This window comes from Pinus tabuliformis, chromosome 2_2, assembly GCF_031772625.1.
Source record: "Pinus tabuliformis cultivar Carrire ecotype Pingquan chromosome 2_2, CPIR1, whole genome shotgun sequence".
Lineage (NCBI taxonomy): Eukaryota > Viridiplantae > Streptophyta > Pinopsida > Pinales > Pinaceae > Pinus > Pinus tabuliformis.
This window is the reverse complement of record NC_142300.1, coordinates 375154552-375181661: the sequence shown is the minus strand read 5'-3', so window position 1 is coordinate 375181661 and position 27110 is coordinate 375154552.

Here is a 27110-nt window from a genome sequence, read left to right as displayed (position 1 = left end):
CTGAACGGAGAACAAACAATATCTTGTCTTTACCGTATATCCTTTCATTAACTGGCAAGGATTCCTAGGCCCACCGAGGCAACACAATCCTAGATTTACCGCAACTCATAGTTTGGCTCAGGGGTCACTAGGCCAGAGGCTATACCATGATCCACAGTCTAGCTCAAGGACCACTAGTACATGTTCTCTATCATTTGGAGGTCCACCCCACTCAGCTTCAAATCCATCCGATAATCCAGCTCAACAAAAAAATTAGAACCCAATCACACCATGGCTATGTGGAAATGGCAAGGCTAGGATGAAAACCACTTTTACACCTGGAGAAACCCATGCCATGATAGAAAATAACCACATGAAATGCCATGCATGCCAAATATAGCAAGGAAAATACACATGCAAGTCGATACCTGCAATGAAGGTTGTTGTAGCTGTTTGATCCTACCTTCCCTGCTTGATCTTATCCTTCTCTTGCCTTCTTTGCCTTTCTTGCTCAAGTGCCAAAATTACTCCAAGAAAATATAAGTGTCCAAGAGTGAGAGAGAGAGAGAGAGAGAGAGAGAGAGAGAGAGAGAATAATGAGAGAGGTCTAATAATCAACTGACAAAAGGTTACCAACTGATACTCAAAATCCTTTTTATGAATGAGGCCTCTATTTTCTTCATTTTTCATCATTTTCCTTTAATTTCCTCCTCACATGCAACCTGTCACCATTCACCTCCCTTTTCTCCTAATTTCCATTATTTTCATTAATAAATGTGCCAAAAATTCCATTTTTCCTTTCGAAATCCTTAGCCATTTCACTTGCCAATTTCCTTAGCCATAAACAATCAAATGAACACCCACTAGGATGTCAATCCCAACATTCATCTTGGAATAAGTGTCCCATCAGCCATGGTTATTATTTTTGCCTTTATTTACTTTTATTACATGCAATTTTCACCAAGGCTATTGCACTTACTATGTACTTATGAAAAGAAAAAGATAATTATTGTAACATAAAATTTATTTATTAAAGCATGGGTTTCATGCTCAAAATTTTTGGTTCCTAGTTCTAACCACCGATTCACTGCTCTAGGGTTTTTATCTTGAGCCACATTTTATGCCATGATGCAATAGACCCAATTGGGGTCCTGTATCAAGAGAGAAAATGTTAGTTTGATGTTTATAAAAATCTATAAAAATCCCATAATCAAGTCAGCCATCCATGATAACATTGGCTTGGAGAAGCCCACTCTAGTCCTTGTGAATAATTTAAATGAGAGGACTTTGACCTCCTCTAGTGACACATATCTTGGCATTTTATTTGAGATATAAAAGTAGTGTGAGGAGGCTCGAAAACAAGAAATCACCCTAGCAAATAAAAGAAGAGTCTCAGCAAAATAAAGAAGTCTAATTTGCAACTATTATTGGCCCTCTCATGTGAGTTTTTGGGATTCTTGGGTTACTGTAGGTTTGAGTTTTTGGAAGGCAATGTTGAAGACATGATTGATGAAGTCAAAATTTAGAGAAGTTACATTACTGGTAATGTCAATCTTGTTGACTCATTGGGGATAATGTTTTTGTTCAAGGAAGATTGTTTGGTGGTTGGCTTGGTCTTAGGAAGGCTTTGTCTAGCTTTTTTGGTGGTTGGCATGGTTATGGGAAGTCTTTCTATGGATTGTTTGGTGGTTGGCTTGGTCTTGGGAAGGCCTTGAAATATATCAAATTCTTAATTTTTTATCTCCTAATAAGGAGAGCGATTTATTGAGCATGTTTAAAATTTTCTCTTTAAAATTAATAACACATAAAACATGATCAAATTTCACCCAAATTTTCATTAGAATTTTTTTTTTTATCACCGCAATTTGAGTGTCTATGTGAATCTAGAAAGAAATTCTCATTTCTCTTGTGCATGTGTACCTAATACTAATATAGAATAGGTGACAAAAATTTACAATCATATTAAAATTAAATGTATTATATGTTTTCTTACTTATGGCTACTTTTCCTTTTGGTTACAGAACAAATGTCTAGTAGCCTAAGAATTTTGTGGACATGATCCTCATACTCATTTTTAAAGAGGTGGCTACCCTATACGATTTGATTGTGGGAATTATTTTATCATCCTAAGCTGGTTAGTCAACAAAGGACAGATACAAGTTTATAATTGAATTTTTTCTTTCTTTCTGGATTTGAAGTTTGTAACAAATACAAACCCATATTTGGTTTCTTTCTCTGTGTCACATAAAATTATTTTAATTGGCCTAATTTTTTTAATTTTTTTTATAAAGGGTTGGTTACCTGAAGTAGATGTACATGGGAGAGGGAATTATTTGTTCCTTCTTTACTTTGATATTATTTAATAATAGCCTGCTCTCTCTCTCTCACTTTATTCCTCTATCTTCTAGCTTCTATATTATTATGTAGGAAGCATCATTACACTATATATATAGCTATCTCTTTGATGCAATCAAAGCCTTCATTTATGAAAAATAAACCTTAGTTATATTGTTATCTAGACCTTCGGGTTGATTGGTATTTTTATGATTTAGATGCAACATTTTATAAGTTCATAAGCATTTATTTTGCTAAAAAAACTATTTTAAAGTGTTTTTATTCTGGATTTTCTCTCATCATTTAAAGCTAATGTTGAAGGTGTTGAAAATTGTAACTAGCTTCCATCTTCATAATTGCCTATGTAGCAAGTCTTGATGTAAGCGTCAAAGAAAAGAAAAGAAAATTATAATTTGCAAAAGAAAATTTATTTATTGAAGAATGGGTTTCTTTCCAATTGATTTTTTAATTTTTTTTTGGCACCCATTGTATGCCCTAGGGTTTTGACAAGGTTTAGGTCGATGTCATTATGTAAAGTCCCTTGGAGGGCCCTCGAATCAATATAAAAGAATTATTTTTGAATGTAAAAAGGATAAGAAACCACCAAGTCTGCCCCACAAGAAGGTAGTTGCACCACACCAAGATGTTATATATAAAAGATTCATTCAACCTCCAAAGACACTAATCAAGTTTGCATCTCTTGCGAAATGTGAGATAAATCATAGCGAAGAAGAGGAGAAAAATAGCGAGGAAGAAGAGAAGGCTTCTTATTTTGTTTTGGGCATATTTTCTTGTTTTGGATATCTCTCACATGTGAGAAGGGAAGATACTTTGGTTTAGATTCTAGCGTAAAAAAGAGGAGAAGTATGAGTTGAAGAAATAAACATTGTTATTTGGGAGGTTGACTTATCACTTGGTGAGTTGTTTAGATCAAATGTCTAGAAGTCTTCCTTGAGAATCTATAAGAAGAGAATCTTTTGGATTTTCTCCTATTGAGGGGTTTTTCCCTGGTGGAGAACATATTTCTAGTGTCCTTGTTTGTATTGTGATCTTCTTTAATTGGAATTGTCTTGATGATAACAAACACAATATTATAATATTGATGTTGAGCTGACACTATCACAAGAATTGTCAATGTAATAAGAGAAAAAAAATTATGAGAAACCCTTATATAGTTCTCCCTAGTTTTCTCAACATGGTATCAAAGCTTCTTTCACTTGTGTAAAGGGAAAGAAGGAGGTCTCTAGAAGCTACTAGGTTGAAAATGTATTCATTCCTTGTAGATCAAGATCCTAATAAGGCTATAATCAAATTATGGGCTCACTCTTTCAAGCCCCAGTCAACAATTGAACATTGTCAGTGAAGGAGTAATAGAGCATCACAAGATTTAGTTTAAAGTTTTAAAAAGTCTACCATCAAGACCTTTGAAGGTCAAATCCACTACAATGAAGAACGAAGGGTTGGGCTATATTCCAAGCAATAAGAACCACATGCTTATATATATGAAAGTATGTTTTGATCCCTGCTTCAAGGAGGCCAGAGGCCTAATTCATTAGCTATTCGAAGGCCAAGACTATTGGAAAGAAAACTGAGCCTCTCGGCATCAAAGAGAAGGATTGTTTTCACCATCCCAAGAAGTCAAACCTATAGTAGCAACAACAAATATGAGATTTTGAGCATCTTCGGAGGATACCCTGAAAGGAAGGAACAATATGAATTCATTCTTGGCTGGGACAAGAAGGATCCCAAGATTTGATCTTATTCTGGGCATACATGGAACATTAAATACTTTATACTCAACTCAATGAATAATATAATCAATTTTGGGCATACTACTCTTTTAAAAGGATATGAAATTTCATCTTTGTGAAAGCATTCTGAAGAATAAATCCCATCTACAAGTCATGTCCTTGTAACATAGCTACTCTTCATTGTTTTCAGATTCAATATAGCCAATCACATATATATTTTTTCTCTGAAGATCAAATAGTCATGCAAAAAGAGTCGACCTTCAAGTGGTATTATAGAAGGATTTAATTTTTGAGAATTTAAATGAGAAATTCATTCACTATGTACTCGTTCTCCAGGTTATTCATCAAAAAATAAAATTTCTAAACATATTTGCAAAGTCATATTTGTGGAAAATGAGTGTGAAGATTGTGATCTTGAGTTCAAGAAGGAAATCTTTGTGTTTTGAGCACTCTTAGCAAAAGAAATTAGAAAAATCTTTGTGGACATTTGTCATTCTTAAGAAGAGTAGTTGGAAAAGTAATCAAAAGAAATTTTGAAAGGGTTTACTTCCAAACTCAACAATGCATAATATCATAAGTAATACAGAGAGGTCAACCAAGACAATGATGCACAATACAAATCAAGCTAAACCTTCTATGTTTTCGAGCTTAGAGTCATGGGTAACGGTTCAGCTCGTTGCATGTAAGATTGTCTTGGGAATATATATATATATATATCTATATCTATCTATATATATATATATATATATATATATATATATATATATATATATATATATATATATATATATCTATATATATATATATCTATTCAAGTGGATCAAAATGGATTTATATCTTGTTTGATTGATGAATAAATGCCCTGGGTAGAAATAGGTGGGAAAATTTGAGGCAGGTAAAGGGATGAGGACGATAAGAGATTTGGGGTGGAGCTTACAGTCATGGGTTAAGGTTTGTGAGCCATTTCTTAAAAAATAGTAAACATAGGAACCTGGTTTCGAGCTTAGTGCCATATTTAAGATAGGTTTCTGATGCTGCTCTAATCGAATTCCCTTATGCCCACTTCTCTACCTTGTTCAAATGCCCTCGTGCCCACTACTCTACCCTGCTAAAATTCCTTCGTTCCCACTACTCAAATTCCCTCGTGGCCTCCTCGAAAGCCCTCATGTTTCCCTGTGGAATGTCCTCGTGCTCGCTCTGTGAACCAACACTTAAATCACACTTTTTATTAGATAGTTATATATCATATTATATATAACCTATATAATGCTCTATTATATAACATATAATAGATATTTTATATATAATATATAATATATATTATATATAAAATATATATTATACATTATATTAAATATTATAATAAAATATATATTAATATATATTTCCTATGAGTGGTGCAATACCTGGAAGTTGGTTTGTCCATTTTCACTTAATCGGTGGATGGAATTTAGAATTACTCTATGCTTTCTCACATTGAGTACTAAGCCATGGGATATGAGAATTTAAATGAGAAGTTCATTCACTATGTACTCGTGCTCCAGGTTATTTGCCAAAAAATAAAATGTCCAAACATATTTGCAAAGTCATATTTGTGGAAAATGAGTGTGAAGATTGTGATCTTGAGTTCAAGAAGGAAATCTTTGTGTTTTGAGCACTCTTATCAAAAGAAATTAGAAAAATATTTGTGGACATTTGTCATTCTTAAGAAGAGTAGTTGGAAAAGTTATCAAAAGAAATTTTGAAAGGATTTACTTACAAACTCAATAATGCATAATATCATAAGTAATATAGAGAGGTCAACCAAGACAATGATGCACAATACAAATCAAGCTAAACCTTCTATGGTTTCGAGCTTAGAGTCACGGGTAACAGTTCAGCCTGTTGCATGTAAGATTGTCCTAGGAATATATATATATAGATATATATATATATATATATATATATATATATATATATATCAAGTGGATCAAAATGGATTTATTTTTTGTTTGATTGATGAATAAATGCCCTGGGTGGAAATAGGTGGGAAAATTTGAGGCAAGTAAAGGGATGAGAACGATAAGAGATTTGGGGTGGAGCTTACAGTCATGGGTTAAGGTTTGTGAGCTAGTTCGTAAAAAATACCAAACATAGGAACCTGGTTTAGAGCTTATTGCCATATTTAAGATAGGTTTCTGATGCTACCCTAATCGAATGCCCTTGTGCCCACTTCTCTACCCTGGTCAAATGCCCTCGTGCCCACTACTCTGCCCTGCTAAAATTCCTTCGTGCTCACTACTCAAATTCCCTCGTGGCCTTTTCGAATGCCCTCATGTTTCCCTGTGGAATGTCCTCATGCTCGCTCTGTGAACTAGCACTTAACTCCCACTTTTTATTAGACAGCTATATATCATATTATATATAACCTATATAATTCTCTATTATATAATATATAATAGATATTTTATATAATATATATAATATATATTATATATAAAATATATATTATACATTATATTTAATATTATAATAAAATATTAATATATATTTCCTATGAGTGATGCAATACCTGGAAGTTGGTTTGTCCATTTTCACTTAATCAGTGGATGGAATTTAGAATTACTCTATGCTTTCTCACATTGAGTACTAAGCCATGGGATATGGGTTACCTATAAGCTAGCATGATCACATAGTAAAAGTACCATGCTAGTTCATGATTATTTAATAAGTATGAATGCACCCATGTTGATATAAGACTCATAGGAAGCGAGCAACGAGTCTAACAATCATTAATTATTCATGAGTTATCCTTGCTTCGTCCACCTAGTTTCCCACCAGATTGAAATAGCTTTAGGGAAGGAAGGCAATGAAGATTCCAAGGTCATAGGAGTGGTGATAAATAAATTCTAAAATTATTTCAAAAATTATCCTAGATGAAACTATGTGACACTTGCATAGAGGAGAGCATAAATTTTCCCAAAAAGCACAAGAAAAATTCCTCATATCCATTGTTAAAGAAATTAAGAAATTTATATAATGTGGTGCACATTATTAATCTTAATTAAGATTAATGAATTATCTCTAAATTCATTGATAGTGGTCAAACAAACTTAGATTAGTTGGTCAAAAAAATTGTAGATGAATTTTGTGACGACCAAGCAATAGAAGAAAGGCATACCTCGATGATGTTAAAATAAAGTTTTATGAAAAAGTGTATGACTACCTCCTCTACATAGTACCCACTTTAATTCACAAATTGGTGAAGGTGTTATCACCAAAAAATGATCACCTAGCCATTTCTCACTAGGTGGATTGAAATACACCATGTAGATTTAATTTTACCATAGTAAAATCACTTTCACTGTGGAAAATAATTTAGTAAACCATTTTTATTAAATTATTTTTTCATCTAAATAAAAGAACCCCATGAGAATAATTTGATAAATCATTATTTAAATAATTATCCCTTGTCACATTTGACTAAATCCCTTAGGAATATTTAAATAAATAATAAATCATTATTTATTTAAATTTCCTTATTTCTGTTATAAGAATAATTATTAAATCACTATTTAATAATTATTTTGATTTCACACCTTTCTTGTTTCTCGTGAAATAATTAATAAATCGTTTTATTTGTCTATTATTTCTAAATAAAGGCATTTAACCATTTCAAATACTTTTTCCCTCTCCAATAAATATAATAAAGTATTCCAAGTAGTTAGATCTAAATTTGGTTAATAATATTCTATTAATCTCCATTTTCGAGATTAACTCCATACTTTGCTATATAAAGGAGGGTTTTTCATTCATTCTTTACCATGATCATAATAATCATCATGTTTCTTGAGCTCCCATTTTGAGTTCTTCACTTTTTTTTTCGTTTTTGATGCCTTGAGAGATAGAATCAATTTTTGAAGCATAAACGATATCAAAGGAATCATCCCATGGAGGGGGACTTACAAACCAATCTGTAGATCTTCTTCACCTGGTGTTATCAATAGAAGATTAATTCATTTAAAAATTGTCTTTCCAATGGGTTATTATACTGGATACTTTATATTGGTGCTTTACGTTTTGTATTATATCTTATTTTATTGCAGGTTTTTGATTTGTGCTTCATATCTAAGATGACAACAACCATCAACTTGTTTTTAGGGTCACTTGTCACCTAGTGACTTAAGTGAAGTATATTTGGTACACCTTCCAAGAATTTTCACATTAAAACATAGCGACTCCATTGGTGTAATAACATCGTTCTTGGGTGACTAAAGTTTCAGAAAATTTCAGGGCTTTCTTCAACAATTTTTAGCCTCTGAATTTCTATTTATAGTATTAATCCCTATTTTGTTGAATTTTCAGATTATGTTGGGTTTCTGGTCTTTTCCACAGGTCACAGGTACTAGCCAAGAAAGAGACGAAAAAATATGTGTGAGATCTACCGATCGAGACTCCCAGGAATATAATGCACTTTTCAACCCCACAAGTGAGTTGTAGAGCACACTTTTTGGCCAAAAAATTGTGTTTTCCTTAGAACCAGGCTAGTGCCTGCATTTTATATCTTCGCTTATACCATAACTACCTAGTCACAACTACTGGGAAGACCGTTTGTATTGAAACTAAAGTCATTTATGCTCCCTTAGGCTATAACATCCTTTTGGGTCATAGTTATACTTATGTTATGACAGATATCACATCTACGATTCACCATAAAATGTGCTTTCCCCACAATGGAAAGATCATCACAATCTATCAACTGGTGTATTATGATCCAAAATCCCGGACTTCACCTCAGACAAACATTTATTCTATGGCTAATAATAATATTATCTCGTCTATCTCTCCAGTAGTCTATAAAGGTTCCTCTTTTGCTTGGTGCTTACTATGGCCCACCTCCTACTCCATCTCAGCCTAACACATCGAGTGTTTTCATGCTCCAAGAATCATGGGTCACCCACAAACGGGTCACCATTGCTTCACAACAATCTGCACCTCCACAACCTACTGTGCCTGACTCAACTCCGCCTCCCAATACAACTCCTCAAGGACCACTTCCTTCTCATAGTATCTCTCCTAATCCATTCTCACCCGAAACCGTTCCCCTGAGCCTTAACCATTGTGGAGCAGTTCCTCTAGGCCATGATCCTTTTGGTTAAATACCCTTCTTATTCTAACCTCCTTGAGTCTATTCAACACATGTCATTGCTACATTGATTCTACCCAATATCACCTTAGGGATCCTTGTTTAGTACATTGATTCACCCACAAACACTCCACTTGATCAATTGAAATCTTACACCACTTTGATCTTGGTCCAACCAGTTGTCCCTACCCTACCTTTGCTTTAGTTCCACAACAACCTCAATAGGAGCCTACTCCAGTTGTGAAAGAGTTTGGTGAGGGGGGAAGTTCCTAAAAGAAGGGAACCCAAGACAAGTCCCCCCAGCAACTCCAACTCCCCCTAAGCCACAAAATCCATTTCCTCCTTGTGCTTTGTGTGATGTTGTGAGTCATGCCACCAATAATTGTCCTGAAATCCCTCATGTTAAGGATGTGGTCACTGATACCTTCCATGATTCTAACACTCTTAAGGTCCATGTTACCTTACCTGAGTTAGCTAATAATATTCGATTGTTATAACCCTTGCGCTTTGTGTGATAACTATGGCCACTACTCCCATCATTGTCCTTGTCTCAAATATTTTCGTGATACATTGCAAGTGCTTCATGAATTAGAGGCTACTCTTAATGAGTCCACTTCTCCTTTACCTGCGGATTCTAGTACCACATCTACATCAGAACAATAGGTGTCTACAGCATGCATTGTGATCCCTCCCCCTGATGTCAAGATGATGGATAGTTCTGCTCCTATTCTCTACCTGTCATCATTCATGAGGCCAATACCTCGAAACTGCCCTGATGTCTCCTTTTTTGATTTTGTTGAAAATTATTCTTTGAATACATCAGTCTCAACATCGGTAGATATTCCATCTCCTAGTCATATGTCTCTCACGAAGAGGCTTCAGGTAGATTTTTTCTATCATGTGGTCTTTCTTCCTCCAGTCCACCCATCTTCCATTCTGATGAAGACATTATGGAATCTATGACCACCCCTAATTACCCTTGGGATGATATGCACCATCATGTGCACTTTCTTCTGCAGCATACCCATGACCAATATGCTATGGAGTCCAAAGAATTCATTCATGGTGAAGTTGATTGGTTCAAAAATCCCATTCCTGCACCAAATGCTTTTGAAGAAGGGAATATGGCTAACATTTCCCCCACCATAAAAATAAACATTTTGAACAAACCAGGAGTTGAAGAGAACATTGTCTTGGGTGCACAATGCACCCTAGAAGAAATTTATGCTTACACCAAGCTATTAAAGGAATTCTGTGATGTTTTCTCCTAGTCCTATTATGAAATTCCTCGACTTGATCCCACCATTGTCGAACATCATTTGAAACTTGGTCTGATGCCATACCCGTCCGCCAAAAATAAGGGCATATGCATGCATCTGTGTGAAGCGATCAAAGCTAAAATTGACAAGCTCAAGCAGGTTGGTTTCATCTATCTTATTGAATACACCACATGGGTTTCCAATCCCATTCCCATTGTCAAGAAACAAGGCACCAATCATGTCTGCACCAACTTTCACAATCTGAACAAAGCTTTTCCAAAATAAAACTTTCCCACACCTTTCATAGACCAGGGCATTGATGAGTTGGCGGGGCATGAGATTCTATCCTTCATGGGTGGATTCTCCAGATATAATGAGATTCATATTCGTTCTACTTATCAATTGAAAAACACTTTCACAACTTTGTTGGGAACTTTTCCTTACAAGGTCATGCCTCTCAGTTTAAATAATGTTGGGGCCACCTTTCAATATGCCATGTTCTATTTCTTTCACAATTTGGCCGACAATATCCTTGCCTACCTCAACGATCTCACTGCTCATTCTAAACTTAGGTCGCAACACCTTCATGATTTGCGTACTGTGTTTTTTGATGTCACAAGTATAACATTAACCTTAATGCCCTAAAGTGTGTCTTTTGTGTTCCTGCCGGCCACCTTTTGGGCTTCACTGTGTCTAAAGATGGTGTCACTCTTGACCCACTCAAAGTTCAAGCCATTCTTGAACTTCCTCCTCCTAGTACCCTTCAACAGTTATAAAGCCTCCAAGGAAAAGCTAACTTCCTTTGTTGGTTCATTCCTTCCTATGCCATAACAACGCATGGGTTCCTTAGAATCCTTAGATTTATGATTCCATTTTTTTGGGATGACCAAGATCAATAGCCTTTCGTTGCCCTTAAGCGTTCTCTCACTTCTGCTCCCTTGATTAGTCCACCAAAGTTTGAAAGGGATTTCATCTTGTATATCTCGGAATCCACCTATTCGGTTGTTGGGGTCCTCATACAGGAGGATTCTACAAGGATGGAACATGTTATCTACTATGTTAGAAATAACGTTAATGAACCCCCTTGTGTCCTATTCCCACGAAGAAAAGCTAGCAGTGTCTTTCATGTTCTCTATCCAAAAACTTGACCATTATATCCTTACGCGTACCACAGGAGTTGTGACTAATTCCAACCTAATGGATTTCCTGTTGAGTTGATGGGTCATCAATGGGAAGTATTCCCATTGGATTATTATCCTTCAAGAATACGATATTGAGTTTATCACATCCAAAAGTAGGAAAGTTTTGGCCCTTGCCAAACTTGTTTTCGAATTTCCCAGCCGTGCGCCTGATCCACAAGTTAACAATGATCTCCCCAATGAACACTTGTTCGCCATTACCTCAAATGATCCATGGTACGGTAACATCCTTACATATCTGTGAACACTTAAATTCCCCCCCCCCATCTCAATCGTGATGATCAACGACATATTCAAGATCAAGTCCCAAGCTACCTCCTCATCACTGATGATCTCTATCATCACGATGTCGATACTATCCTTCATCGTTGTCTCACCCATCCTAAAGCTGACCAAGTGCTCAATGCCTACCATGGCATTTCTTGTGGTGGCCACCGCTCTGGAATGGCCACTGCCTAGAAAATAATGCGTTCCTGGTGTTTCTGGGAAAACTAGTGTCTTTTCGATCAACTAGCACTCTAAGATTGGCAGCTACCCTAGAAACAAAGAGTTTAAAGCAATTTGTGATTTCCTCTATGTATGATAGATAAGAGAGAGGCAAAGGAACCAACCTGGATTTTCCACTTAACTCCTTGCTTGATCTCTCTCCCCCTTGACATAGCTTGCACCTCCTCTCCTACTTATCCCGCTTAGGGAATACCTGTAGAAACAAAGTAACAAAACACCATCAAAGCATCTTGATCTATTATATCATAAGCATTACAAAATCAGAAATATAATGAACATACAATGGCATTCACAAATAACAACATTCACAAATACACAATTGTATGGAGGAAAACTCAAAGAACTTTATTAAATAGAAGGGAGAATTACAACCCAGTTGTCTGATCTAGCATCATCCTCCCAGCATAAAATCCCTCTTCACCTCATGAAAAGAAAGATCACCCAACAATACAATACTCTTTCTCAGACACAAACTATCAGCACTTCCTTACAAATTACAAAGTTCCAGCCTATAGATCTCTCAGATGAGGGATCCATTTATAGATGTATGCAAGGGTGTGAGTCATCTCTGGTTTTTTATTAGTGTCATTCCACTTGTTGTTTTTGGTTCCACTTGGAGACTTCTTGGATCTCTTACTCATCCCTGCGTGAATTCAGAGAGGCAAGTGTCATAGGAGAAGTTTCTAGAAGATTCCATGAGCATCCACTTAGAAAACTGTCTCGGACATTTGTCCATTCTCGCTCATCGCACCACATAGAAGGCCTCTTCAGTATGCATCGTACCCTGATAGTGGAGCTTTCAATATGGTCTAGTTTAGGCCAGTTCTGGATGGTTTTTCAGGTGGAACTTTTGGGGAATGATGTAATTAGTTGACCATGATATTTTAGGGTATGAAACAACATTTTTAGGGGTTAAAGAGCCCTAGTTTATCGACATATAATATTGGGGTTGAAGTGCCCAACTATGTCTATAATAGTTGCCCCCTAAAGCATGAAGTCGTAAATCTTTGATGTCGGGTGAAATTCTTTAACATGAGGATCTGAGGTTTCAAAACTGGAAGGTGACCTGTATAAGATACAATACAATACATCATCATCATATAATTTTCATGATCTAGCTGAGGCGGGCATTCCCATGCTCAGCTTTATAAATTCATTTCATCTACATACCATAGATAATCGCGTGCATTTGCAGACAGGTGATTCTTCATATGTAGGGTCATCGTCCCTGGCTTGGATGACCATCTGTGCAGCTTCTGTGTACACTTGATGTCTTTATATCTTTGAATATATTGCAGCCCAGATGGATGAAACTAGATCCGGGGTCTTCAAACTCGTTCAGTCTTCGCCCGATGTACAAGTCAATCCACGTGAAAAGATGTTCTGAAGTCGAACATGCAAAGACATCGCTTGATTACCAACCAGTAATTTGAGCTGTTAACAGACATGAGAGGAATCATTGATAATGATAATGACCCTCAAGGTACTACAGTACAATTCGCGTGGTGTGAATATATGATATGATGTCGAACACCACGCAAAATCTTTCGATCGAAGGCCATTGATGTCAACCTGTCGCCGGAAGTGAGAAACTTTCCATTAAGGCATGCAAGCTTCAAAGTACTGAAAGGGTTGTTTCTAAGTCAACTTCTTGGATAATGAGCTGATGTTGACAAGAAGTGACCCGTCGTAGGAGGGCCTTAATGTATCCCACATCTACGACACGAAATGAAGCAAATGATTTTGTGGAGCTGAAAACAATCGACGACACAAGGTTCAGGAATGACGGTCATGAAAAATGGAGGGTGAAGGTATTGCAGTGGATGAGGCATTAACTAGATTGCGGTTTCTCAACTGAATGACTTCTCTTGAACATATCAGCGACACTGAGATGGATTGGTAGTGTTAACCCCAACAGATGGATGGTGTGGAAGACCAATGGTGAAATGACCGGTGAACAGAATAACCCAACCCGACTCAATCATGGTGATGGAGTGAAAGTGTCATATTCAAGAGCGACCTGCTACCATAAAATTCTTCAAGTTTTCTTCCCTTTTTCCCCAGTCATTGCTGACCGGTAACTCTTTATTTTTGTCAAGCTTGAGGAGGATAACATATGCGTGTTCTATAATTTTCCCTTCGGGCAAACCCGTCGCTATATTTTAGCGAGTCTTGCGACAGTGAAACTCATTCTTGTCTAGGTGGAAAAGTTTTTCACTATTGTTTTAACGAGTTTAACGACAAGGATAACTCGATCCTTTTCATGTTTAGAGAGTTTGAAAAGGGACGAAAAGGAAACTCCAATGGTTCTTTTTCGTAGCATAATCCCTTAGGTCTGAAAAAGATTAAAATAATACAAAAGGGATGACTTTTCGATCACTTTAGCGAGCCAAAAAAGACAAGCGCTCGAACTTTTTCATGAGATAATCCCTCAGGTCCGAAAAAGATTAAAATCTACAGGAGGGATGGCACTCTCAATTACTTTAGAGAGTTGGAAAGGCCAATAGCTCAACAATATTTTCATATTTAACGAGTCTGAAAAGGGTTTAAAGAGGACTCATTTTTTAGGAATGAGTGGTGTCTAGGGTAGCAATTGGTTCCAGGTAGGTTTGGAACTTCTCAAAACATGGTGATGTGAAGAGGTTGACTAATAAAACCACTCATCGCAGATGTTCCTCAAAAGGGTAAACAACCAGGTGGAAGCGTATGATCGGCCAAAAGGATGGAGGTGATGGCAGGAACACAACCAAGGCTCAAAAGGCTGATGGCATGGAAATCACAAAGGTTATTTACTAGAGGCGGGTTCATTTTTTAACGAGCTTGAACCTTGCGGAAACTATGCTCAGTGGCGGGTTCATTTTTTAACGAGCTTGAACCTTGCGGAAACATATGCTCAGGGGTAGGTTTATTTTCTAATGAGCTTGAACCATGCGATAACATATGCTCAGGGGTAGGTTTATTTTTTAGTGAGCTTGAACCATGCGATAACATATGCTTAGTTTTTAGTTTTTCTTTTTATGTGAACTAGAAATGACAAAACTAAAAAGGCAAAACTAAAAAGCTAGAAAAACTAAAAAGCTAAGGAACTATTGAGGTTAGGTAGGATAGTTTTTTGTCAGTGGCTAGACAAAACACTTCCTTTGCCTCGTCCGTAGTGCAGACAAAGGTGAATTGTGTGTTGGACCAATCACCTAACCTAAGGAGTTAAAAAAACTAAAAAGCTAAAAAGCTAACAAAACTAGGAAACGAAATTGGTCGTTTTTAGCTTGCATAAAAAGTTTTGCATGCCCCCAGCATGATGAAAAGGAGATTCTCCAGTAACCATAAGGAAATCACTGTGGTTAGGTAGGATAGACAAAATACTTCCTTTGCTTCGTCCACAAAATAGACGAAGGTGAATGGTGTCTCAGACCAATCACATAACCTACAAGGAAACTTATCTTTTCAGCTAGGTTCGTCCGCCAAATAGACAAGGGTGCATGCCCCCTAAACTTCGTTACATTCACCAGACTACTTGCGGTAATTAGGTGGATGGAATGAAGGTTGAAGAGACACTGCTAACGTATAAGGACCATTTAGGGATGATGATCGACTTGGAGCTATGCTTGAACCGGGAAATGAAAGCTGGTCAATGGTGACAATTTTTCCTTGATGCAGGAAACATATCACTCGAAAGAGTGTTGAAACAATAGCCTCCATGTTGTAAACATAGTCATGTCCAAGGATTAGATTGTAATCTAACGATCCTGGGACTACCATCACGTTCAAGTGAACGGTTTTCCATCCCAAAGTTATTGGTAACTTAGGAAGGATCCCTAACGGTCGACTGGTTCCTTTGTTAAAGCTTGACAGATTTTGTGTAACAGGCATAAGCTATGGTGAACCAAGCACTTTCCAAGCAGTTGAGGAAAGGATACTCACTGACGCACCCTCATCTATGATAGTGCCTGACACGATCATTTTGTAAACTTGTACTATGATCCGAAAAGGTACATAAGAAGGAAGGCGAGATCTCGCTAGTCGATTCCAATCAAAGGAAGTGACTAGACTACTTGGAGGGGTTACTGAATAAATGGTTGAACTAACTCGCTGAGTAGCAGGAACTAGGGAATTTTCCTCCTATTGTGAAGGAACAGGCGGATTGTCCCCAAGTTCATCGGACTCTAAAGTAACAAAAAGAATTTGAACAATATCGTTCTTACTTTCTTCGGGAAGGGAATGATCTTCTGAAGGTAATAATGGGTCAACTGCCATCTCGACCTGTTGACATGGTCTGGTATGGACTCAGAAGATTCACTTTTAGCGATAGGTGTTTCGACCGACGGTTGAGTTATGTCAGTCGGATTTTCAACTAGTAAAGGACTTGGGGAGGGTTTCTTGTATCCAGATGGAAGTCGCTACGGTGAAGCAGGACGGTTATGCAAGACTCTTTTGGCCTCACCCAAAAAAGGACAATGGGGAAGGGTATGGTTCCCTTTACATAACTCACATGGTACTTTGACCTTTCCTTTTTGTCTGTGAACTTCACTATCACTAGTTGATGGTGTGCTATCAACATGATCACCAGAGGTTGATGACACCTGATTGTGCGAACAGGGGGACCATTCTCTCAAGATCCGAGGGAGGCACAGACAATCTCAATGAAAATGCTATCCTCTACAGATTATGCATGGAAATATGGGTTTAGGAGCTTTAATGTGCATATTTTCAACAGCTGATGCATCCAAATCTATGGTTGCTTGGTTGCGCCCTTGCTGAACTAGCTTCTTCTTCTTCTCCTTACCTTTCTTCTTCTTCTTAGCCACCTGGTTATTAGCATCACTACTTTCACCAAGTGAAGAGGAAGAAGGGGAGGGAGAAACAAATGAAGAAGAAGGCGAGGGGTCAACTTTAGTATCAACTGGATGCTGATTCGATTGCTGGGGAATCATGTTATTTTGAACCACAGAGGTTGAGAACAACCATATTGGTAGGACAATAGTAAGTCCTGGAAGGGAAAAAGTGGCCATATGAGGAGCACTAATATTTCCCCAAGAAGTAAAAGGACTAGGATTCCCCTCGAGAGGGATTCCTTGATTGGTGGACTCCATTATCTCAACCTAAGACCAACGAAGGAATAGGGATGTTATTCCGAATTAAATAAATTTTAATGACGCTTTGACACAACTTTTATTTTTCAATTTTTAAGAGTCGAGAAAAAGCTAAAGGTGACTCTAGTCTCCTTCGATTATTAATGAGCCTGAAGTGACAAGTGCTCAGATGGACCTTTTCTTTTAAAGAGTTGAAAGGGAATGAAAGTGACTACTCTAGAAATCTAGACAAAGGGATTACCAAACCAATCACAAAACTATAAAATACACCTTGGTGATAAATTAAAGAGATGTTACCAAGGACTTATGTATGGTAGTCAATCTTCCCGAATGCTGTGTTTAGTGCATTGCGATCAATAGGGCAGCAGACTCGGCTTCCTATGGATAAATGATATACACCTATTGTGGTCTCCCAATATATACTCGATGGTACGGGGAGCACAAGTCCATGCTATCACTTGTCATATCAAAGAGGAGGAATCACCCAACCTTCGATGAAAATGATAGTTACTAGTTTTTACGACGCCGGAACACGTCTCTAGCCTAGACCTCTAGATGTGTTGCGTTAGGTTCCAAAGCGTTGTTAAGTTCATTGAAATTTATTTTAGAGTTGATCTTGTTTAAAAGTTTGCCTTTCAATGGTTCACCACGTGATGTAGATTTAAAATTCCTAAATATGTAGTCTACAATGATAAACAATCGTTGTTTATTTTGAGCAATGAAAATTCTAGCTACTAAGGAAAGAAGATTACGATTCTTTCAAAGAAAGAGAAAAGAGCACACACTAAATGCACTTTTCCTAAATCACTTTTCACACATAGCCTAAATGCAAATTCAAATGCATGTATTTGTTTTTCATTCCCCTTAATGTGAAAAATTCCAAAAAAGGAAAACTAAGTAGAGCAAAGATCTGAAATATTTTTACTCAAAGCGACATTTCGACAATTTCTTTTTTCAAAATAGAAAGGAAGACTAAATGACACTTTTTGATTTCGAATATAAAATTATTTCAACACTTCAAATATCAACAAATCAAATAAAATACACGAGAAAAAGTTCAATCGACTATCCAGGGAAGGAAGACTCAATGACACTTCTCTTTTGACACAAAACGACAGTTACGACACTTTTTGTACCAAAACGACAGATCGATTTAAGCAACCTTTCGACAAAGGATCGTAAATGATGGAAAAATACATAAAAACATCTACTAATCCTAATCAATGGAGGCTGATCTATCTGATGCAAGGAGGCTTCAGTAATGAGGTACTGTTCATAAACAGCAAAACAACTAAACAGAGTTGAAAACAAGGAAAAAAAACCCCAAATTTAAAGAAGGGAAATAGGCTCTGTTAGTCATCGCACCTGGGCTTCACAAAAACAAGGATGCATCACACTTTTCAGACTCAGGAGGTGTGATGCATACTGGTAGACAGTGACAGATAGTGCGATGGGCCAAGGAGCGCAACTGAGATGGGTTTTGGCTCAAATTTGCAGCTGATTTCAGTGAGTTAAGCTGAGCTATGATGGACAGTAAAGAGAAAAGTATAGAGGTATGATCTTGAGAGGTTACTGAGCTACCAAAAGGGCATCTAGAATGCTTGTAAGTCAAATGTTCAATTCATAAACTAAACCGGAGATTGACTGAAGTAGCATTCATCTATTATGCAATTGCAGAGCAAGAGTAGTTCGAAGGCTATTTGGCTAACTTCAGGCTCTGTCTATAGTTTATAAAACAAACAACAATAACAAACAAACATCTATTCGCTCCCCAGCGGAGTCACCATTTTGTTTCTGGGAAAACTAGTGTCTTTTCGATCGACTAGCCCTCTAGGATTGGTAGCTACCCTAGAAAAAAAGAGTTTAAAGCAATTTGTGGTTTCCTCTATGTATGATAGATAAGAGAGAGGCAAAGGAACCAACTGGATCTTCCACTTAACTCCTTGCTTGACGTCTCTCCCCCTTGACAGAGCTTGCACCTCCTCTCTTACTTATCCCGCTTAGGGAATACCTGTAGAAACAATGTAACAAAACACCATCAAAGCATATTGATCTATTATATCATAAGCATTACAGAATCAGAAATACAATGAACATACAATGGCATTCACAAATAACAACATTCACAAATACACAATTGTATGGAGGAAAACTCAAAGAAATTTATTAAATAGAAGGGAGAATTACAACCCAGCTGTCTGATCCAGCATCATCCTCCCAACATCAAAGCCCTCTTCACCTCATGAAAATCAAGATCACCCAATAATACAATACTCTTTCTCAGACACAAACTATCAGCACTTCCTTACAAATTACAAAGTTCGAGCCTCTAGATCTCTCAGATGAGGGATCCATTTATAGATGTGTGCAAGGGGGTGAGTCATCTCTGGGTTTTTGATTAGTGTCATTCCACTTGTCGTTTTTGCTTCCACTTGGAGATTTCTTGGATCTCTTACTCATCCTTGGGCGAATTCAGAGAGGCGAGTGTCATAGGAGAAGTTTCTAGAAGATTCCATGAGCATCCACTTAGCAAACTGTCTTGGAAATTTGTCCATTCCCGCTCATCACACCCCATAGAAGGCCTCTTCAGTATGCATCACACCTAGCTAGTGTGGAAGTCAATATGCATCGCACCCTGATAGTGGAGCTTTCAGTATGGTCCAGTTTAGGCCAGTTCTGGATGGTTTTTCAGTTCTGGATGGTTTTGTGGTGAAATAAGATGGCGAGTAGTGGAAAGTTAAAGATTAAGAAATTTAATGGTCATGGTTTTGAGTTGTGGAAGCTCAAGATGGAGGATCTCCTAGTGGATAAAGATTATTGGATCCTGATAGATCCGGGTAATAAACCAACGACAATATCAGTAGAAGACTCGGTAAAGTGGGATCAGAAGACAAAGAGCACAATACAGTTGTGTATCTTAGATTCGATATTGTTGAATGTATCAAGGGAAGCTACGATGAAGGATTTATGGGTCAAGTTAGGGAATTTGTACCAATCTAAGTCTCTAGTGAACAAATTGTTCCTGCGAAAAAGTTGTATAACCTGATGATGAAGGATAAAGACTCAATGATAGAGCATTTAAATGGCTTTAATACGGTGGTAGGCTAGTTTTTATCTATTGATAATTACATCAGTTTGCTTTGTTCTCTACCATATTCGTGGGATAGTCTAGTTGTTACAATAGGTAGTAATTCAACAACCTTGAAGTCTGATGAAATAGTCTCATCCTTGGTGTCGCAGGTTATGAGACGAAAAAATATGGAGAGCTAGAAGGGAGATGCCTTGTATGTATCAGGACGGTCCCAGAATAAAAATAAAAATAAGTCCTTGGGAGGGAGATCTAAATCTCCAAGAAAACCTATAAAGGTATGTTGGAAATGTGGAAAGGAAGGGCACTTAAAAAAGGACTACAGATCTAAAGCTCTTGAGAAAAGAAAGGGATATGATGATGTTGCTTATGCAGAGGTGAAAACCACTACAAAGAAGGTGGTGATGTGTACATGTATATCATGAGGCATGGTTGATTGACTGAGGTCCATCCTTTCACTTCACTCCCCATAGGTAGTGGTTCTACGAATATGAGAAATATGATGGTGGTGATCTCTTCTTAGGGGATGATAGGAAGACTAGAATTATTAGATGTGGAAAATTCAAGCTGATGTTGAAAGGTGGAAGGATTAGATCACTTCCTGGTGTTCTACATATTCCTGGATTGGCCAGAAATCTGATTTTTGTAAGCAAGATGGATGATGCAGGTGTAAAAATAGTTCTTGAGAAAGTTACCTACAACATGGTTTGGGGAGGACTGGTATTGATGCGAGGATTTCAAATTGGAACTCGTTAAAGGCTTCTAGGTAGCACAATTATTGATGGGTGCAATAGTTCTATGGTTCCTGAAAGTGAAGCAGAAAACCTAGTGGCCTCTGGAGAAAAGACCATGTTATGGAATCAAATGCTTGGACATATTTTAGAGAAGGGCCTTTGAACATTGCATCGTAATGGTATAGTAGAAGGTATGTATAATTTCTCTTTGGATTTCAGTTTCTATGGATAGTGTGTATATGGGAAGCAAAGTCGGGTGAGTTTGCCCTCTAGTTCTAAGAGGGCGAAAGGGATATTAGAGCTTGTTCATAGTGATGTGTTTGGACCTGTGTCGGTTCCATCACTGCGTAAGCCTATGTACTATGTCTCATCTATAGATGACTTCTCAAGGAATACATGGATATATTTCTTTAGAATGAACTCTAAAGTCTTTGATGGGTTTAAGAATTTAAGGCTCTGGTGGAAAATCAGACAAAGAAGAAGATCAAGGTGTTGACGACAGATAATGGTGGAGAGTTCTAGAAGAAGGAATTTGAATATTTTTGTAATAAGTGTGGTATAGCAAGATAAAAGACCACTCCATACACACCTAAGCAAAATGGAGTTGCAGAAAGAATGAACAAGTTGATGGAAAAGGCAAGAAGCATGCTTAGTGGTGTCAAATTAGGATATGAATTTTGGTAAAAGGCAGTGGAGACTTCATGTTACCTGGTTAACAAATCACCTTCGTCAGTGCTGGAAGATAATATTGCATGTGAGGTATGGACTGGTAAGAAACCCTCTCTTTCACATCTAAGTGTATTTGGCTATGATGCAAATGTACATGTTCCGAAGGAGGAAATAACCAACTTGGATAGTAAATATGAAAGGTGCATCTTTATTGGGTATAAGGATGGTTTAAAAGGTTATAAGCTTTGGAACTGATAAACAAGGAAGGTTGTGTGTAGATGCGCTGGTGTTTAGAGAGGTGAAAGATGTTATTAAACATGAAGTCCTATCAAACCAACCTAAGAAGATAGGGTTTGAGCTAAAGGAGGAAGAATCAGACTCTATAACAAAATAGGAATCAGAATAGGAAGAGCCACAAACTCTAGTTTTGAAAAGATTAGTTCAAGAGAGAAGGAAGCTAGAAAGGTATAGTCCATCTACTTTCTGTGAAAATTTTTCTTAATCTATTACTGATGATGATCCCAGAACTGTCAGAGAGACTATAGATTAAAAGGATGAAAAGCTCTGGAAAGAGGCCATGGTTGATGAAATGGAATCTTTGAACAAAAATGTGGCTTGTGATCTAGTGGAGTTGTCGGCTCGAAGGAAACTCATTGGAAAAAATGTGTGTTTAAGAAGAAGATGAATGCAGAAGGAAAAGTGGAGAAATATAAAGCTCGGTTGGTAAAAAAAGGTTATTCCTAGCTGTCAGGAGTTTATTTTGGTGATATTTTTTCTCATGTTTCAAAGTTAGTTTCTATTGCATTATTTTTATGTATTATTGTTTCTTTTGATTTTGAAGTAGAACAGATGGATGTGAATACTACCATTCTTCATAGGGATCTAGAAGAAGAGATCTACATGAGGCAATACTAAGGATTTGTGGTAAAGGGTAAGAAAGAACAGGTATGCAGGTTAAAAAAGTCTTTGTATGGGTTAAAATAGTCACCAAGAATGTGGTATCAGAAATTGGATACATATATACACTGACTTGGCTTCACCAGAAGAAAATCGGATCACTCTGTGTATTTCAAATTAATTGGTGACCATGTTATTTATTTAGTATTAGAGGTGGATGATATGTTGCTAATTGGAAATGAAAAAAAAAATCCAGGATCTCAAGACCCAATTGTCCTCCAAATTCGAAATGAAGGATCTTGGTGTTGCAAACTACATTTTGGGCATGAAAATTAAACAAAATCAGGAAAACATGAAACTTTGGTTAAACTAGAGGAAGTATGTCGAGACAATATTGTAGAGGTTTAATATGTAGGATAGTAAATTGGTGAAGATTCCTATTCTTTTAGGTGTAAAGTTACCTGTTGGACAGTGTCCCAAGGCACCAGAAGAGGAAGAGGACATGTCCCATGTTCCATATGCAAGTGCGGTCAGTAGCATGATGTATGAAATGGTTTGTACTAGACCAGAAATTGCACATTCCTTGGGAGTATTGAGCAGGCTTATGTCAAAACCAAGGAAGGAGCATTGGACAATAGTGAAGCGGTTTTTCAGGTTTTTACGTGGCACTAGTGATTATGGTATGTTCTACCAAGGAAGAACACGATTGGATAGAGTTTTGGACATGTGTAGCTTTGTTGATGCAGACTCGGCTGGTGTTGGGAACAGGTTCCCCTAAGAGCAGTTTTCGGGTTCAAAGCCCATGTTTTGGGACAATTTTGTAACAAAGTTTAAATTCTCCGCATTTTGTGGTCGCAGAGTGTGAAGGTGTCAAGAGTCATAAAGGGTTGTCTGCCCTTATTTTGTAAGGTGTCAAGTCGGTTGTAAAGACCTACACATGGTCCGCGGACCATGGGATTATATAAAAAGGAGCTACATATGTAAGCTCTAGGTATCTTTGCAAGTTTTTGGTAGTAAGTTCTAAGTGTGCTCGGGTCATAGCATAGGTAGAGGCTTTGTAATTGAGTGCGCGGAGGCCTAGGGTGGAAGTCTGCACCTGAGAGCATGGACCCCTGTAGCTGTGCGTGCAGGGAAGATAGAGTCTGTAATAAACTGGAAGCTATCAATAAAGAGAATATTATGCAATTACTGTATTTAGTCTCTATCAATGAATCTGATTATATTGTGATCCGGGTTTACTTTACAGTGTTTATTTGATGTGCGAATGTATGTGATTATATCTGTTAATTGAATGAAAGAAAGAATATCATTTTACTCGACTTTAACTGTAATTGATTGGTAAGATAAGTAAAACACTTGAGACAACTTGGGAACCTATACAGTGTAGAATTTCCCATTGTAGATCACCAGATTATGCAATAGACTAAAGAAAAATACTTGATCTACTTCTACAAAAAAACTTGCAGAAGCTTAATCGATTTTGAGCACGATCAATATAGAACACATATAACAAAGAATGAGAAATCAATCACACATGAACAAAGAAGAATACTCTGGCGAAAGCCTCAGCTAAAAATCTCAATCTCTGTAATATCATACAAGTGGAAATATGTCTAGATTACACAAAGCTTTAGCTCACAAGCTATCCAAATCTCAGTACAATCCTACAATGTTGCTCATAGACTGAATAGACACAACATATACCTTCCCTCATCCCTCCAAGCCTCCTATTTCCTTGCGCAGTTTCTCATGGGGTCTAATGCTACCACCCATGTGAATTCACCTCTCGCACAACTCACAAAAATTAGAAGTAACTGCACAGTCCTGAAGGAGATAATTCCTTCTGCATGGATGAGTCTCCTATATAGGAAAAATCCTCAAACTGATAGTACATTGTACCTTCCTCTGATCCCAACTGGGTGTCTGACTGAACTGACATGCATGAGTTATTTATGAGAGAATATTTAGTTATCTGAAGTGCAATAGCTACATGCATACATACATTAAATAACTGAACTCACAATTAGTTCCACATTCTGTTGGAACTAATCTAACTGGACTTAACTCAAATAACTGAGCTAACTAATTACAACTCAAAGTACAACTCATCCTAATCTCCTTAATCAAGGGATAACCTCCTCAATCAATGGAGAAACTATTGCATGTCTTCACATAGACTTCATGTTTGATTTCCTACAACTAATTAACGCAAGATGAATTAATTAATTATTTTACAAACAGCTGCTAAGATCAAATTCGAATTTTACTTCCCAATTTTAGTTTAGGGACTAACTAAAATTGGAATCTATCCCGAAATTCTATTTATAACAATGCTATTTATAGCATTTCTATTTTATCATTCCTTGTTGCTATTTCCAACACTGGTACCTGAGATGCTATTTATAGAATTTCTATTTTTAGCATTTCTTGTTGCTATTTTCAACACTCCCTCTCAATAAGAAAGGAATTCAACTTGCACCCAATCCTGAACCTTTGGAATGTTCTGCATGCAACACTTCTCCCTATTGTTGTTTCTCCAACAACTCTAGAAACAAAAAAATATCCAACCTGAATCAGAATGATGCCTATGTCATCAAAGTCTCTGACTTTTATTGCCTCTGTCGACTGAAAACTCTACACCTCTATGCTCTTCAGTATCTGACTTCTCTAGCCTCTATCATTTTGATCTCTGACTACATCAATCACACTGATTCCTGCTGCTACATCCGTGTTACTGCTGGTCCTATCTCCCAGCACTACATCTGCACTGCACCTCCTGTCATCATGTTGCATCGTGTTGCGTACTACTGCACTACAACTCAGTTACTGAGAAGTAAGTAACTAATCTCCCAACTAACCTCCCCATTGGGCTAGAAACATCCTCTGACGTTGAAGCTTCCTCTACCGCTCCATCCGCATCTGTCTCTACCCACTCATCCAGTCCCGCTACTCCTCGTCGAGGATCCTGTAGCAAGGTCTAATCTATGAGGCTGGGTACCTCAAGGATCCTACCCCTATTTCAGCCTTCTTGGGACTATCACTTCACATTGCCCCACCTCACGCCTAGAGGTATGGATGCATGTGATCCTTATACTGACTTGGCTTGAAATTTCCCCCTACTAGAGGTCTCTGCATGATTGGATACCTCCACTCAGTCTTCTCTCAACCTCTCTAGTTGTGGCTACTCCACAACCTCCTAAAGTTGCTTCACCAATTGTGGCTTTTCCAAAATTGTCTGAGACTTCTTCTGGCACTACATGTTGAGAGGTAATGTACTCTTCCTCTCAACCTCCAAGTCTCCATCAGTTTCCTTGCTCTTGAAGGCTTTGCATGCATCTTGAACCTCAAGAGCATACGGGTTCTTGACTTGTGAACTGATCTGCTTCACCTGTCTCGTGGTGATGTGTCTAAGGAAAACCTTTCCCTTACTGAAGACTACATCATAGCCTTTCTCTTCTAGCATCGCGATCGATACCAAGTTTTTCTTCAGTCCTGGTACATACTTCACATTGAGCTCCATGCTCCCTCTAGAAAGAAACTGTGCCCACACCTGAAACACTATACTTTTCATCATTACCTATCGCTATGAGTATCTGGAGGTCTTTCTCCTCCAAGGTATTGAACAAACTCTTATCGCCTGTCATGTGGAATGAAGCTCCATTGTCGAGAAACCAACCGCAACCCATCATCGATGAAACCCTGCATGCGATGAAGGTGAAATCCAATTCGAACTGTGAGGCCAGTGCCTCACCTTCTGATCCTTCCAAGGATCCCTTCTTGGATTTCTTCTATGGAAAATTTGTTGCATAATGGGCCACCTCATGACAATGAAAGCATCACACTTTCAATTTGTCAAACTTCTTCTCACCGTGGGAAGAACTTGATTTGGGATGAGAATCCTTCTGCTTCCCTTTCTTCACCTTACTCACTAAAGTTCAATTTTCTTCATCCTCCTTAGATGAAGAACCATCTCTGGTGCTTCTCCTTATCTCCTCCTGCATCAGATCCGACCAAAGTCGTTCCCAATCTGGCAGTTTCTCTCTTAAATTTATCGAGTCTTGGTAGCTATGGTAGCTCTTAGGAAGGCTGAGGAGAGTGAGACTCACCATGTCATCATCAGCTGTCATGATCCCTACACTTCCAACCTCATCCCTGCAGGTGGTGAGCTTGTTCAGATATGTAGAGATCGTGTCACCCTTTTCACACTTGATTTTCTGAAGTTTTTCTTTCAGTGCCAACTTCCTCTGATCATTGTTGTTCTGATATAGATCTTTAAATGTTTCCCGCATTGAAAATGGTGTCTCCTTCCCATGGAGACTCGAGACTATGTGGTCTCAAACTCCCTCGAGAAGGATTCTCCTCGCTCTAGCCACACATTTCTTCCATTTTGCCAATTCTGTAGCATTAGTTGCTACTGGCTTGGGGACTTCTTAATCAATGAAGTCCTTCAAACCATTTTTCTCTAATACTGCTTCGAT